Consider the following 18,013-nt stretch of genomic DNA (forward strand, 5'->3'; position numbering starts at 1 on the left):
GCTTGCTGCTTGCTTTGTATATTCACAGTTCTATCTCTTCCAGCTTCCCTGTTTGAATGCTGAATACTGATTACTGCCACCTGGTGGTATGGGAGAGTTATGTTCTCTCAAGCAAGCGCTAGATGCTATATGGCCATCGGCTGTAGTCTGTCCGGTGTGTCCAACGCAGGTTATGCGAGGCCAAAAGCCCTATTCGGACGGGACTAGTTTTACAGGGGGTCGTTAGAGAAATTTGTGTTTTACAGACATACTCTGTGATTTTAATCCCGTCCGAATCTGCCATGTCTGTGTTTTTTTCACATGACCGCTGTAATAATTCCAGAGCAAATTACCTACTGTTTTTCAGCAAACTCAGCGATCCTCTGAGAAAACTAATCCCGTCCGAATGTGATGTCTGTGATTGCAGGTGATTTTTATTTTTTTGGCTAACGTGAATTACCGTAGACGCTTTTACCGCGCTCATGTTTGATACATTTGCATCCCTGCAAAGAAGTAAATAATGATAAAAAAAAGACAATAATAAAATCAAGAGCCAGATTACGTTCAGATCACTGTTAAGACTGGCTATTTTAATCAGCGTCAGGTAAAATTATTGCGTTCATTTCTGCACTCAATTACATAATGTTTTAATTACATGTACCTTTATGAAAATTAAACACGGGTTTACTACAAATAAATAACTAAAGTAAAATTAAAGCAACCACACATTAACATGGTTTTGCTATACTAGCTTCACTATGGTAACAAAATCATTATCGTGCACCTTCGAAATGGACAATGTATTGGTTTTGTGGTTTATTAGCTTCTGTCATTCTCCCTTTTGTTTTCCTGTAACTTTCTCCTTAAGCAATCAGTTTCATTGGTGATCGTTTCATATGTGTTTGTACAAACCTGTCAAACTACCACTGACATGAACTTTGAAGCTCAATAACTGTGAATCACAATTATTCATTTTCAATATTTGAATGTATACTTTTATTTTTCTGCACATCACCTGCTTACCTCTAATGGATGTCACTGCTGTACAGAAATGTGAATCACATGGCACAGTGATCAAAATCAACAGACAAAAGAGCACAAAGAGTTTTTTCTTTTTGAATCAAAAAACAAACATTATGCATGAAATAGCCTGCAGAACGTCTGGTTACACAATCCCGTACACTAAAAATATTGATTAAATGTAATTGAGACCGTCTACGGAAAAAAAGTCTCAGAAAAGCGGAATATAGATTATTTGATCTGCTTTATCCATAAAAAACTGTTTTTCTTCTACATTTTTTATATGTGTGTGTGTGTATTGTGTGGGGAATGTGGCCGTATCTGCATGATTATAATATGTATGGACGGACATCAGCGTGTTTATTAGCGACTCTATGACGGCTATCATTGTGATTCATTGATCAGCTATTATTGATTATATGGCCCATCTGTATGATCATCATCTGAATGGAAGCACATCAGCGTGTGTTTACTGACTCTATGACCATGTCTGGCAATATCACTTCACGTCTGGCAGTGATATTTATCATTTATCATTTGTTCTAAAACAAGTTTTTCGGCCACCTTGGAAACCACCGGCAGGATACTAATGGGCCTGTAGTTGCAAATGGACAAGCGATCACCTCCTTTGAGTACAGGAAAGACTGCCGCCAACTTCCACACATTTGGGAACAACCCCTGAGCAATTGAAAGATTAACAATTTTCGTAATTGGGTATACTAATGATTCAGAGAGCTCTTTCAACATAACAGTATTCATTCCAATGACATCTTTCGCTCAAGATGGCCTCAGAGATCTAATCGCTCTCACAACATCTGCCTCAGTGATATGTTCTATGTTGAAAGCTGGCTCTGTTTGTTCGCCTTGACAAGGAGTGTTCTTATATTCAGAAGAAAAACACTTGATGATATTTTCTACTGAGTCAATGAAATAATTATTGAGAGCATCAGCTACTTCAGCTGGCTTATCTCTTAATTTTCCACCAACAATAAGTTCAATTGATTTGACATTATTAACATCATGTCCCATTAATTTTCTTAACTGGCTCCAAATAGTTTTAGTATTACCTCCTGCTTTTTCAATTATGGTCAAAAAGAAATTTGCTTTGGCTATCCTTATTTCTTTAACTACTCTATTCCGTAACATAGTGAAAATATGTCGATCACTGCTTGCTTTAGATTTAATGGCAGCTTTTAAAGCCATATCTCGTTTTTTCATTAAATTTTAAATATTTGTGGTTATCCAAGGAATGGTGTTCTTTTTTTTCCTATGCCGTTGTCTGCATGTAAATACATCAATTGAACTCTGCATTTGTTGTGTAAATCTTTGACTGTCTTCTTCCAACGATCTTCTTAAAAGTACGTTATCCCAATTGATGCTCTGAACGGCACTTATGAACTGACCCTGCAGTTAGCTTCCTGGCTATTAAAATCATATTATGATCTGATAGTCCAGTCAGCATATTAAGGGATTTAACAATTCGCTTTGGTCGATTGCTAAATATTAGGTCTATTTGTGTTCTTGTAGAATTTGTTACTCTGGTAGGCCCATATATCAACTGTGTAAGATCACAATCGTCAGTAATCTGTTTTAATGTTTTCCTTGACGCTTTGTCTTCCCAATTGATGTTGAAGTCTCCCATAATAATCACCTCCTTATTAAAATTACATTCCTTTAACATATTTTGGAAATGTTCATAAAATATATTCTTAGAAGATGGAGAGCGATATAGTGTAATAAGTGAGAAAGACATAGATGGAGATAGAGTTAAGTCCAATACACTCCAATTCATTACCTGACCACTGAACCTCGTGGCATTGAAAGTGATCTTTTACAAAGATTAAAACTCCCCCTCCTTTTGAGCCCACTCTATCTTTTCTATGCACCTTATAACCAGGAACATGTAAAGCTGATGAAGGTGAATTTTCATTAAGCCAAGTTTCCGTTAAACACAAGAAATCCAGGTTAGAGTCTAATAGAAGCTGATGGATTTGATCACATTTAGATTTAAAACTTCTTATATTTAAGTGCCCTCCTAAAATACCCCTCGGCTTTAATTTGGGGTCCCAGATTATTCTTGAATGATTGACAGTCTGAAATATATTCAGTTTCCTGTTTTTGGTGATTGCAACATTTAAAATTTTTGAGTGTACACTACATATTGTGCGATTGGGTGTAGTTATTGCATGTCTTACAGCCTTCTTTTTCACAGTACACGCCGTCTGATCGAGTGACGATATGTTATGTTCCGCTATCGGTGTGGATGGATTAGTTGATAATTTGTAGAGGGAGTTTTTATATGAGTAACTCCCTCTTAAACTGTGGTGTTTGTCACCTTTGTCTATTAAAATCGGCAAACAGTTAGATGTGACACCCGGCGATTCAGCGATGCAACCTCTGGACATGGTCTCCGCTAGAATCCCCTCCGCGGCCAGAGCCGCGACACACCGCCGTTCCCGCCGCCGGCGCGAAGGCCGCTCCCCCCACGCCGGCCCCCGGCGAATCAACAGGCGCTCCCACGAGACAGGCCACAGGAACCCGAACAGGCAACCCGCATCCAGCGGCACCCACGAAACAGAGATGGCAATCAAGGTTAGTTTGTAGAATCTGTTCAATCGATGATTTGTTACAAAGAGTACGTACCTGTAAAACAGCTGTGTTGCGACTTATATCGACAGTATTTACTTCCCCTCTCGGGCCAGGACACGGATGAATATCTCCGGATAGTAATAAACAGATTGTGATTAGCAAAGCTTTGTTGAATCTTGATTGAAGGCTTATGTTTCTTTGTTGGATAGTACAGTTGTGGATACATGAACGTTACTACCAGCGCATGTTTCCCATAGCCGAAGTTTGTTGCGGCTTGGGTTGTTTGTTTAATGTTTGTTGATATGTTAATATCAGTGGGCTTTGATACATTTAAAATCAATCCATAAAATAACAACGCCACTGCCGCACCTGTCCTGCCTGACACACATCTCGCCATCTTGGTTCCAAGCTTCAGCTCAGGACTCTCCTGAGCTGAAGGCTACATAGTGTATGTAGCCTAATACTTACAAAGGAAACATGAGGAACAACCCAAAAAGAAGCCAACCTGTTTGTGGTTCTACTATGTTTTTGTCGGGTAGGCTAGCTATATATAGAGAGAGAAACAGGTCATTTATCTAGCTATTTATCTAACCCCCCACCCCCCAGACTGGATCGTCTTTTGGTCGAAAAATGATGACTGGATATGTCTGCAAAAGGGGTTAAAGCTTCTGAGGGCAGAGTGGGTAAAGTGTTGAGAGGTGTTCATCAACCCTACCACACTGCAAGACAGCAGGTAAGGTCAAATAGCTTTTTTTTCTGTATTTATTTTCAATAGAACATTGGTGATTCAGAATCTGAGCATCCAAATGAATGAATATTGAGTTTCTATAATAATGTGGTTCTTATATTTTAGGGTGCCCGAAATCTGAATCCCATACCCTACAGTGCTGAATACATGGGTCACAAGCTGCATGTAGATCAGAATGAGAAGCTTGTTATGTTTGGAGTGACCCATGTAATGGCTATTGATGGTTTCAGCAAGAAGGTTGTCTGTCACTCCACCATGCCAATAAAAAACAACATAATCATTTATGAGGAAGTGTACAGGTAAAATAACTTTACTAGGATTAGTAGTTCTCAGAATTTATAGGACACACTTGAAAGTACAACAAAATTAATGTTTAAATAAAGATGTGTTGTAACAAAGTTAAATAAAAACTACTGTATTTAATGTAAAAAAAAAAAAAGAAAATAAGCTTTGCTCAAATAAAGATTATATTGGCCTGGCTTCACAGACAGGTCTTAGACTAAGCCAGGATTAGGCCATAGTTCAATTAGGAAATTTAAGTAATTTTTATTAACATGCTTAAAAAAAACAAAGGCATTGATATATTTTAAGATCAGTCAGTGCAAGTTTATTTCAGTTGAAACAAAGACACTCAGAGTTACATTTTAGTCTGGGACTAGGCTTAAGCCTTGTCTGTGAAACCGGGGGATTGTGTTTTAACATGAATTTATATTTAATTTAGTGATTCCTCTGCGTACCACTAGAGGGAGCATGAGTACCACTAGTGGTACTCGCCCCACACTTTGAGAACTACTATCTTAGACTGTTGTTGTTTATGTTTAAAGGTTATGTTTTATGTTTGTCTGTTATTTATCCTCAGACCTGCTGTGCTTTCCTATGGACTATGGGACCAGGTCAGAGTTGACTGTGGAAAAGAGTTTTATCTGACATTATTCATCCAGGAAAACCTGGCAGAACACAGACACAATCCTCAAAGGCAGCCATACATTCATGCACCTTCTACAAGGGTGAGATAAATGTGTTGTTGAACATGAATCCTGGTTTCTTGCAATTAAAGGGATAGTTCACCCAAAAATGAAAATTTGATGTTTATCTGCTTACCCCTAGGGCTTCGCCGAGCCGCTTCAGCGATCAGAGCGGACGTCAGCTCGTCCCCTGCTGCCATCCGGCGAGCCTTCAAGAAGAGCAAATTTCTTCTAAAAGAGCAATTGTTGCAAATGCCGCGCTGTCAGTGCGTCTCATGCAAGCTTTTGCTGCACGATGCCGACGGCCACTCAGAGTGTGTTTCCTGCTTGGGTAAATCCCACGCAGAGGCCGCTCTGAGCGAGATGGAATGTTCATACTGCATGAACATGAGTCTCGTGACTGCGCGCTCGGATCGCTTTCTTTTCAGAGAGCGACTCCGCCCCTCGCACTCTCCCGTTTTCTTCCTCCCAGGGACCTGGTGGGAAAAAAACGGTGGGGTAAAGGGCTTAAGCGCTCAGCGGCGAGCGAGCTCACGCCGGCTCAGACCCCGCGTGCCTCGCCCCCGCTATGCAGAGTGGATTCTCCCGTCCTCTTTGAGCACGCGGATCAGCGTCCCTCGGTTGGCGCGAGTGACGTGATCTCGTTCGGTGCTTTTGAGGACGAGCTATTAGATGACAGCATGTCTCTAATAGCGTCAGACGCAGAGGATATTTCGGGCTCTACCATCGACCCCGCCCCCTCCTCGTCTGCCGAGCCCAGCGAAGCAAAGCCAGGGATGGATGCCGAGCTCTTCCGCATCATCGCTAAGGCCGTTGATGAGCTGGGTTTGGAGTGGTCTACGCCGGAGGAGCCCACTCGAAGTCGTCTGGACGAATGGTTCCTGCCGGGGCGCCGCACGGCCCCTCGTCAGCGAGCTTCTCCGTTTTTTCCGGAGGTCCATGACGAACTCACGAAGTCGTGGCGTGGAGTTTTTCCCCATAGCGACTAGCGACGTAGTACTTGTTCCCGTATCTAAGGGAACCGAGGTTACGTTAGTAACTGAGTACGTTATCACCGATCTGTAAATCCTTAAATCTCACTACTCACTTCTTGACTCTAAGGAAAGGGAATACCAAATGAACTGGCTAAAGAAGGGTGTCCTACAAAACTTCAAGAGGACCAGCTGCCTATTGGTACAGTTGCTGCTGACCTTTATCAGCAGGAATTGGGATCAGCCTTGAAAAGGGAATCAATTTTTGGATGTGATCCTTTCCCATCTGAAGAAGCCCAACAATGGACTGAAACTGAGTTTGTTTCTCACTTTGACTTGTTATCACTACACCAAAATGTGATTAATCATAACTATGGCCCTTTTAAGGATGAAGTTTTGTCTCTTATTGATATCACCAGAAGCTGTGTGTGACCTGTTACAAGTAACCTGCAATAATCAATGAAACGGTATACTGCAAAAAAACATTTATTACAGAAAGTGTAAAACCTGTTTCAATCAATAACAATTGCACTTAATTACAAATACATTCCACTTTTAAAAGTCTTTCTCAGTCAATTTTTTTTGGTGCTCTTGTAAACAAACTGAGCTTTTGCCTAAAAACTAAGCTCATCAGATTGAATGTAGATACTGTAACACTAACTTCCTTGAACTTAATTGCATTTACCAACTAGTGTTCTACCCATAAACATTAAACAGGATGTTGCAGCTTATCATACCAACATTACAACTTTTTTTGAGAACTGATCAGTGAATTTAACAGCCGTAACCAGGTAACATGTTTGCCCATCCTTACTGAAACAATGATGCATGACTTATTCCATTTATATCTCACTCAAGAAAGACAGGACATCAAAGAGACCCTTAACCTGATGCACCTTGGTGCTGAACTCTTCTGCCCTGCATTTCAGACAGTTATCTGCATTTAACAGCCACTGCTCCACACATGTTCGGCATCCAACCAGAGACTCGCAACATATGGCAAATATGGGCTCCGGCAGTAGAACTGTAAGGTTTTAAACAAAGAAATGATTGATGCTGAAAATTACAGTTACTTTCAACATGAAAGAAAATTAACTGAACTAACTGACTGTACAAGTACCCACTGCTACATATCTTACACATACCTTTACAAACAAGACAGGTGAAGGCATCCTTCATTCGGCCCAGACATGCATTTGACATTAGGGGAAAGTGGGGTGAGTTGTGCCAGTTTTTACTCAAAGTGACTTTAAAGTGAGGTCATGACAGTAATGCCTTCAACTTAAGAATGTACATATATTTCAGGATGTGGTGCATCCCTGAGAACAACAACTTTGGATCTGAAATAAATTGTTTCAGAAATATAGCTTGGGGAAAAAGTGGTCTTGTGGCACAACTTGACCCTGGTGCGGGGTAAATTGTGCCTTTGGGGAGAATACGTTGGGGTAAATTGTGCCAGTGATTTCTGAAGTAAAACAGAACATTTTAATGTTATGAACTGTAATGCTATATGAAAGCAAGACAAACTCAATACAAAATTACTTATTTAAGGTTTATTTAGATATTGCCCTATAAAACTGTTGGAATAAGTAATATTTTGCAGTTTTGGGGAAAACACAAAAAACTTAAATACAAAATATTTGATATTTGTGAATCATTTCAGGCAAAAAGGCTTTGGCAATAGATGCCTGTTGACATACATAGAACGCTGTCTGTCAATTATGTAACATATAAGAATAAAGTGACTAGGCTAATTTCTAAACATCCTATTGTGACTTAAGCCACTTAAAAACTGAATAAAACTTCTCTTTAATAAAACAGTGCAAACTCAAAAATGAAATCAGTGTTAGCTAAATTAAACAAATGGCAGGTAAGTCAAACACTGATGAGGCATGCACATCTCCTCACTTCTCCAGATTATCCCCTGTGGGTATGTAGGTCTAGGTGGTCTGGATCTGGCCTACTACTTAACATCCCACTTGTCAATGCTGCAGGGGAATATAAACTTCTGCTCCCTTCTGGCTGTACCACCAAGTTTTTGGGGTGTGGGTAGTTTCTTGAGCACATCACCTCTAGGGATGACTGGCACAACTTAACCCAGGCCCTTTGGCACAAATCACCCCAGACCCACAAGTTTGAAAAACTAGCATGATCCAGATGTTAAGAGCTAACATCATGCTAACTGTATAGACTCATTGTGCAGCCTGCTAAAGCACTAAAACATGTGTGAAATGTTTTCAAACTTATCTATAATTGTTCAGACACTACAATCAAAAAACCTTGATCATAGAAATTTTACTTTGAAAGGAAAAAAACAGGTTTTTGAGCTAAAATGTGTTTACGTCTCATGCCATGTGTCTCTCTTCTTTGGAGGATGAGTCAAATGGATGGCTTTTCAAAATGATGTGGTCACATGACCAATTTCTTCTATGGTTTTCCAGAAACAAGGGGTGGAACTACTTCCCCCCTGGCACAAATCACCCCACTCTCCCCTACTGCTGTGGCTTTGGTCTTAGCAAGCTCAGACAGCTGGTTTATTGTTGAAGTGATGTCTTGGAGGCCCTCGGCAGCTTACTTTAGTTGGTAAATTTTAGCAATGACCTCTTGTAGGCTCGAGCCGTCTTCAGACCTTCGACTTAAAATGTAGGGACAGTAAAGAAAAGATGGTCAAGACAATAACAACCAAAAAAGCAGACTAATTAATGAAGTTCAAATAATAATAATGCATAAGAACTGATATTTGAAAAAGTTCAAAGTCACTAGCACACAATATAACCTAAATTTGGACCTTTTTATTCACAGGCGATATGATTTCACATTCGAAATGTTGTATTACAGGGCTTCCGGTGGCGCAATAGAGATGGCACACGCTTGAAAGTTAAGCTCCGTCTTATTGTTGTAATAAATCCCGATTCAAACAACCAGTTCAAATATAAGTAGAGTTTTCAGAATGAGTACGTCAACGAGATATAAAACTACATGCAAAAACGAAAGTACGCGAGAAAGAGACGACAAAAAAAGATCACCTAGCCCTGCTAGACAAGCTAAAGCTAGCCCGCGAGCGCCTGAGCTTTCCGAAGTGATGGACGAACTGAAATCGTTAAGAAGAGAGAATCAAGATGGGCATAAACAAACGAAAACATCACTGACAAAATTGGAGACTTCAGTTGAGGATCTGAAATGCAAAATAAACGGTCTGGAGAGCAGAATTGGAGAGACTGAGGAACGTATCGGTGTCGCTGAGGAAATCGGGATGAGGCACGAAAGGGCGCTCCGTTACCTCCTGGAACGTGAGGCAGATCTGACAGACAGGTGCGAAGACTTACAAAACAGACTTCGCCGGAATAATTTGAGAATATATCAAGTTCCGGAGGGCTGCGAAGGAGAAAACACAGTGGGATTTGTAAAAAGTTTGCTTACTACAGTCTTACAACTGCCTCAGGAAATGGATATGAAGATTGAAAGAGCACACAGGGCCCTTGCAGCGAAACCCAAAGATCCCGCCGCACCACCTAGATCGATAATAGTGAAATTTCTGGATTATGCCGTTAAAGATGTGATCTTACGACAAGCCTGGACACAGAAAGAGGTACTGTACAACGCAAAGCGGATCTACTTTGACAACGATTATTCGCCAGAGTTACAGAGGAAAAGAGCACAGGTACGAGACGTAATGAAACAGCTCAAGACGAAGAAGTTGCGGGCGCAATGTGTCTATCCAGCACAGATAAGGATTTATTTGGAGTCGGGAATAAAAACGTTCCCTACACTGATGGATGCTGCTTTGCCGCTACGGGAGCTGGGAATTAAAGTTCAAGTGAATGAACGGGACAGACAATCGAGAGAAATAATGAAAGCAAGATGGTCAGTGCAAGGGAAAAGTGGACGCGAATTGGACACGGCATCATTGACGGATGCGGATCTCAAAGCGTTTTTGCAGAAGGTTTGATCTGTTCATAATAAGCAGACAGCACATATATCAAAAGGATATCTCAGCCTCAGAATGTGATGAATCTATGGTCAAAACGTAGAAGGAACTATATCCCCCTAAAAAAAAAAAAAAAAAAAAATTTTTTTTTTTGTTATTGAAGATGTATATGTTTATAGATGTTCTTACTTTACTTTACTATCGGGACAATAATAATTGACTTTATTTAAAACGGACGGACGTTTTTCTGATACTTTGCGGAGTGGAAATCACTCCTGGAGGCAGCCGTGTTACGAAACAGGATGGCTGCAAGCACTCAGTGCGTTTTTGATAACCCAGAGAGTCAATGCCACAACTCTCTGCCCCTTATACAACGGGATTCGGCCTATGGGAAAAAAACTGGGCTGAACGGATGTGTGGAAGCCTTGTTTGTGTACATAGTTTTTGTGTTCGTTTTTGTTCATGTTAATTATCGCCCCTTGACAGCAAAAGTAATTATTACTATTTATTTTTCTTCTTTCTCTTCCCGTATCACTGGAACATATTGGTTACAAATACATATAATAGTTATAACAGGTTGAATGGAAGATGTAATTGGTGTTAGCTATAATGTGAAAGGACTGAACAGCCCAATTAAAAGAAAAAAAATATTTAACCAGCTTAAAAAAATGCAATGCTCTGTCGCACTTCTTCAAGAGACACACCTATCGGAAGGGGAGCATTTAAAACTTAGAAGAGAGTGGGTGGACCAGGTTTATAGTGCCTCAGTTTCTAAAGGGAAGAAGAGAGGTGTAGCAATCATGTTCGCCAAGTCAATCTTTTTTAATATGGAACAAATGTACAACGACAAAGAGGGAAGATATGTCATGGTAGTTGGAACAATTGCAGGCAAAAAAATTACTATTCTAAACCTCTACGCCCCCAATGAAGACCATCCACAGTTTTTCAAGACTGTTTTTTCTTTATTAGTACAGAAGGGGGAGGGAATGTATTTAATAGGTGGAGATTTTAATTGTGTATTAGATAGTAATGTAGATAGGTTACCAGCGGAAAAGGGACCACGGGCAAAAAAAGTAAAAGTTCTTTTAGGAATAATTAAAGAACTAGGTTTGGTAGATATCTGGAGACACCTACACCCTAAAGAGAAGGATTTTACTTTCATGTCACAGGTTCATGGCAGTTACTCCAGAATAGACCTATTTTGTACTTCTAGAACAGATCTACATAATGTCAAAGAATGTCAAATAGATTCTATAACTATATCTGATCACGCGCCAATTAGGTTAAAACTTAATTTAGGACAAGGTAAACAGTTTAAATATTGGAGATTAAATGTGTCAGTACTAAATGAGTGCAAGGCCAAAGAAGAAATAAGAGAACAACTAATTGAATATTTTGATATTAACGATAATGGGCTGGTTACCCCTTCCATTTTGTGGGAGGGGGCTAAAGCAGTAATAAGAGGCAAAATAATAGAAATAACATCTAGGATTAAAAAAATAAGAACAGTTAAACAGAATGAGATAGAGAATGAAATTAGGAAACTAGAAATTGAGCATAAACAAACAGGTAAAATTCAAACTTTAGAATGCTTAAAACAGGCAAGAAAGAAATTAGATGACTTACTAACATACAAAGCAGAGGGGGCACTTAGATTTGTAAGCAGAAAATATTATGAGATGAGCAATAAAGCAAGCAGGCTTCTAGCTTTTCAATTACGTAAGGCTCAAGCAAGCAGAGTTGTTCCAAAAATCAGACACCCAGATGCTTCAATAATGTTAACTCAACCAAAGGACATAGTGAATGCATTTGAAGATTATTATAAAAAATTATATGAGGGTCAGGTTCTTGTAAATAAGGAGGAAAAAGTTAAACATTTTTTGCAACTAATAGACCTAAATAAATTAACAGACGAAGAGGCAAAAGAAATGATGTCCCCTATTACAGAAGAAGAAATAAGAGAAACTATAGTAAAATTAAAAAATAATAAGTCACCAGGGGTAGACGGATTACCCGGGGAATTTTATAAGGCATTTGTAAATGAACTGGCTCCAAATCTATGCAAGATATATAATTATGTCTTACAGAATGAAGATCCACCACATTCATGGTCTGATGCAATCATCACTGTAATTCATAAAAGTGGAAAAGATCCTACACAATGTATGGCTTACAGACCAATAAGCTTACTATGTCAAGATATGAAAATTTTAACGTCAATATTAGCAATTAGAATTCAAAAACATATTAAAAAGTTAATTAAACCAGATCAGACTGGATTTATCCATGAAAGACACGCAATAAATAATATAAGAAGAACCTTAAACTTACAGCAGATTGGAAAAGATAGTAAAATATCCTCAATGCTTCTCAGTTTAGATGCTGAGAAAGCATTTGATAGGGTGGACTGGGTGTTTTTGGAACAGACTCTAAATTACATGGGATTTCATGACACTTTTGTTAAATGGATAAAGGTTTTTTATAAGAATCCTAAATCAAGAGTACGAGTTAATGGTCACTGTTCAGAATTTTTTAATCTAGGTAGGGGAACTCGGCAGGGAGACGCAATGTCCCCAGTATTATTTGCACTTAGTATCGAACCACTAGCGGAACTAATAAGGAGTAATAGTAAAATACAGGGGATAAAAGACAAAGGAGGAAAATATCACAAGATATCGTTATATGCAGATGACGTATTATTATTCATTGAAAACCCTCTTACTTCTATTCCAGCCCTATTAGAATGCCTCAAAGATTATGGATATGTCTCTGGATACAAAGTAAACGCAGATAAGTCTGAAGCAATGATGATATCAGGACATTGGCCATCACAGCTAGACAAAGATATATCTTTTCGATGGTCTAGACAGGGTTTTAGATACCTGGGGGTCATCCTTACGCCTACAGTACCAAGCTTATATGCAGCAAATTACACACGACTTTTTGAAACTATAAAAAAAGACCTAGTTAGATGGGAAATACTACCTCTCTCTATGTTCGGTAGAATAGAAGCAGTGAAAATGAACGTACTGCCGAGACTTCTCTTTCTATTTCAATCCCTCCCTATAGGGGTTCCGGTCTCAGCATTTAATAAATTAGAAAAATTGATTTCAAAATTTGTTTGGCAAAATAAAAGACCAAGAATAAGACTTAAAATATTAATGTCAAATAAAGATAGGGGGGGGTTGAACCTTCCTAATCTTAGGTACTATTATTGGGCTGCTCAGCTGAGGGCTATCACTGCTTGGCTTGGTGCTGATAAGGAAGCAGAATGGGTCAGTATTGAACAGAATTCGCTTCCTGGAGTGTCATTGGAAATCCTGCCATTCATGGATTTGCAGGCACAGAAGAGAGTGAAAAAAACAAATGTATGGATAAAACACACTGTAAAAATTTGGTCAACAGTACAAAAAACATTCAGAGGAACAATAGCCTTATCACGTGCAATACCCATTAAAAATAACCCAGATTTTATTCCTTCTACAACGGACAGTGCCTTCAATAGATGGGAAAAGAATGGTTTAAAGATAATCAATCAACTTTTTGATGAAGAGACCTTAATATCTTTCTCCCAATTATCTAATAGATTTACATTGAAATCTAATGATTTCTTTAGATATTTACAACTACGGCACTATATCACAAACCATAAACAATGGGATATAATTAAAAGATCTCCAACAAATGTAGAAAAATATTTCATAGACATTATTGAACATGGCCTACCAACTAAAAATCATGTAGCCCATTTATACAGAAAATTAATGCAGGATAAATCTGATAACTCCTTCTATATCAAAAGAAATTGGGAATTAGAGTTAAACACTATAATAGAGGATGAGATGTGGGAAAAAATATGCACCAGTTGCCATAAGGGTATAAGCAGTCAAATATGGAAAGAATTTGATTGGAAGATGAAGATGAGGTTCTTCAGAGTCCCATTAGTGATCGCCAAATTTGATAGTTCTTTACAAGTATCACAATGCTGGAGGGAGTGTGGAGAGGTAGGGGACTATGTTCATATATTTTGGGAATGTCCCAAAATACAAGTGTATTGGCAGGAGATTAAAAGGGAGATCAGTAAAGTTTTAGGATATGACATACCAATGCACCCAGTATTTTTTTTGCTTGATGGCTTCTCCCCTGATCAGTACAGCAATTCTCATCTATTTGTACTACATATACTATTAATAACAGCGAGGAAGATAATTACAGTGAACTGGATGAAGACCCGCCAACCTACTCTAACAGAATGGACGCAGAGATTGAACCAGATATATATATTTGAGAAAATGACTGCAGATTTGCAGTTGAAATCAGACACTTTCCATCGGACTTGGGCACTAATTGAAACCTATTTACTTGATCTTTAAAATGCTGTCAGGGGCTTTGTTGTTGTTGTAGTTATTGTGTTTTTTTATAATTATAATTTATTTATCTTTATCATAATTTTTACCATTATTTAAAAAAAAAATTGTGTTGTTGTTTTTCGTTGTTTTTTTGGGGGTTTTTTTATGTTTATTCTTGCAGTTGAATATTTGTAATTTTTTCATGTATAAAAAATAAAGTTCTAAAAAAAAGAAATGTTGTATTACCTTACTTTAGATCTTCTTCCATTCTGGAACTCCACAAAGTCTTGTTCAGGGATGGCATAGATTTTTCTGGAGTTCTGTTTCCAGTAATGGGAGCCTTAGGAGTTAGAGGATATGTATTTTGTTTCTGTTTTTCTGTAAATCAACATTAATGTTAATTAGAATCTGCTAATTAGACGTTTCTGGTCATACAACTCACTTCTTGTGGCCTCCGAGTCAATTATTTAATTTCCTTGGCTGTCTGTGAGGGTAAGTGGCTCATGACAGCTTAAGGCATCCTTCACCTTTGATGTTATTCCTTGAACAGTTGCATCAGCTTCCAAAAAGCGAATGACCACTGTCCTTGAAGTACTTAACTTTTCATTCACTATTTCAGCAATATGGATTGACCTAGGGATTAATCAGACAGTTTAAAATCACACCTATTGGTCTTAAATTATATTAATATATTATAGGATGAAATTTTAGCAGCAGAGATTAGTTGCATAATTAACAAGTAACCTTTGGAATGATCTTGCTGGGAACAGGCCACCAGCTCGTGGAGTTCCAGGTGAAGCTCCTGGTATGTCAGTGGCAGCAGAAAATGAAGGTCAGCGCATGAAGGCAAAAGGAACACTTGCAGTGTGTAGAGCTCTACTTGCAGGGGGCTGACTTTGATCTGAATCTCCATGGACCTCGTAATGACCGCGATGTGAAAGACTGATGGTGCAAAATCGTCCTGTTGGCTCTGGGAATATTGCAGTGTTTGCATCATCTGTAATGTACAGACTACTGCCATTGACCTGTTTAATTGGATATAATGATACATGATTTGTTTACATGATAGAACACCATAAAAGTTTAAACACTTTTTAGGTAAAAAAGTTGAGTTTAAGTAAACATTAAAAAAAAACTCAAAGTCTCTCGCATATTCAGTTACAGCATACACAACACGTTTCCACCATTAACATAACTTGACAGAATTATATATATTTATTCCTATTCCCACCCCTTTCATAACTCCGCCTTTTGTGGGAAGTCGTGGCCTAATGGTTAGAGGGTTGGACTCGTAATCCAAAGGTTGTGGGTTCGAGTCTCGGGCCGGCAGGGATTGTAGTTGGGGGGAGTGAATGTCCAGCGCTCTCTCCACCCTCAATACCACGACTGAGGTGCCCTTGAGCAAGGCACCGAACCCCCAACTGCTCCCCGGGCGCCGCAGCATAAATGGCTGCCCACTGCTCCGGGTGTGTGTTCACGGTGTGTGTGTGTTCACTGCTGTGTGTGTGCACTTTGGATGGGTTAAATGCAGAGCACGAATTCCGAGTATGGGTCACCATACTTGGCCGTATGTCACTTCACTTCACTTCACTTAAGCCTACGCCTCCAATAGGGTCTGGCTGCACACTTGCACTTGCACTCTCAGTACTTGCACTCTCAGACACCTGCACTTCCGCGAGTGAAATCACTTGCAGTCTTTTTTATTTTGTTCTATTTATTGATTTTTTGTTTTTGTTTGAATCTCTCATCATTTTACAACAGTAGCCAGGTGGTGAAGACAAGAAAAAAGAAACTAAATTACATTGTCGCTTGCACTCTCCGCTACCTGCAACGTCACTTGCATTCGACACGAATGGTGTGTGTTGCCATGGAGACAAGACGCTGTGGTGCTTAAACGATTAAAACTAATTTAGTACAATAATGAACAGGGTCCTGCAAGTCATCTGTAGAAGAAAAAGAAAAGACCCGCAAATCCATGGCTACAGAACAGCAGAATATGAACGCAATGCGCAAAGTTTATCCTAGACGTGCCTAGAAAGCGATTAAATATGTATAAGAAGTTATGGAACAAACCTTAGTTTGTTGATTAAAATCGTCTTAATTTTAGCCGCTGGGAGGATATCGGGATCTTTACGATAGCAAAGTTACTTTTAACCAACATTAACTAGTATCAACTCATTCTACCTGTCACGAATCTGGTCCATGCTCTTCCGGACAATCACCACCAGAGGTCACCTGTTCACCACATTGACCCTCACACTACACAGCACACTGGACTTCAGTTCCCACAATGCATTGCACAGATCACAGCTGTCACCATTCACACATCACACACACCTGATGCTCATTTCACAATCACACACACTATTTAAGCCATGGACTTCCTCAGCATCAGGGCCGAGTATTATTTGCAGTTATCTCTCTCCTAGTGATAGCAAATTTACAGAGCCATTGTCTTAGCCTTAGTCTTGCCTTGTTTTCCTGCCGTGTTTGACCCTGCTCTTGTTTCCTGGATTTACCCTTTGCCTCTGCCGTTTGGACTCTGTTCGCTCCCTGTTTGGATTATTGCTCTCGTCTCTGGATTATCTCTCTGCCTTGCCCCTTTGGATACTGTTCGCCGATCATCGACCCACGCTTGTTCCACGGATTGCTTTGTCTTGCCCTTGCCATATCTGTTTGCCCCTGTCTGACCCTGCCTGTTCACTGACCATGTTTTGTAATAAAGCTTTGCATATGGATCCGCACGTCTCATGTCTCGTCAGCCCCGTTACACTACCTGTCGTTGAGTCACATGCAACTGTGCTATTTATTAGCATTACTATTCTACATGTAGAATCATGTCACCAAGCTAAGTCGCTGTGAAATGTGTGCACATAGTGCATAGCAACACCACAATATCTTTAACGTGCAAAACTGTCAATAATTAGTTGAACAATGACCGTACCTGAAAAATCCTGCATATCTTGTCCACACACGTCATCATCTTTCAGTGTAACCTCCTCGAAAGAGAACGAAAGTTTCGAAACCGAAAGTTTCCATGCTGGCGGCCGTTTTTGAATGACGAATGACAGGCGTGTGGCGATTGACAGGCCCCCCCCAGCTGACTCGATAGCTTCCGGGTCACTACAATCAATCTGCACAAAATTGAGAGATACGATTTTCACAGGTGTATTTTAATTGCCTATTTCCATTTATAAACACATCTGAAAAAAATCGGACAACGGGGAATTTTTTCGTTTTCTATAATCAACGCAAAAAAACGGAAAACGCGTCGTTTTGTGATTTTTGTTTTCCTATTTCTAAATGATAGTCGGTAAAACAGCTCGATTCCCGATTTTAGTTTTTTAATTTCAAAAGGAAAATCCGTTGGCCGCCAAATAGACGGACTGCTTTTTAATACCTCTCACTGGCTAAATATTTGTAAAACAGGCAGACAAACGTAAAGGGTGACCAATAGCATTGAT

General features: G+C 39.4%; 1 protein-coding gene and 1 long non-coding RNA gene across 2 annotated transcripts in view; one reads left to right on the forward strand and one right to left on the reverse strand.

Moving 5' to 3' along the window:
- The window catches only part of LOC306867355, a 1,261,287-nt gene that overhangs the window by 328,694 nt on the left and 914,580 nt on the right, over positions 1–18,013 (reverse strand). The window lies entirely within an intron of this gene.
- Positions 1–18,013, forward strand: part of LOC306867182 (uncharacterized protein) — a 219,444-nt gene that overhangs the window by 191,610 nt on the left and 9,821 nt on the right. The window lies entirely within an intron of this gene.

This window comes from Barbus barbus (genome assembly GCF_936440315.1).
Source record: "Barbus barbus genome assembly, chromosome: 4".
Taxonomy (NCBI): Eukaryota; Metazoa; Chordata; class Actinopteri; order Cypriniformes; family Cyprinidae; genus Barbus; species Barbus barbus.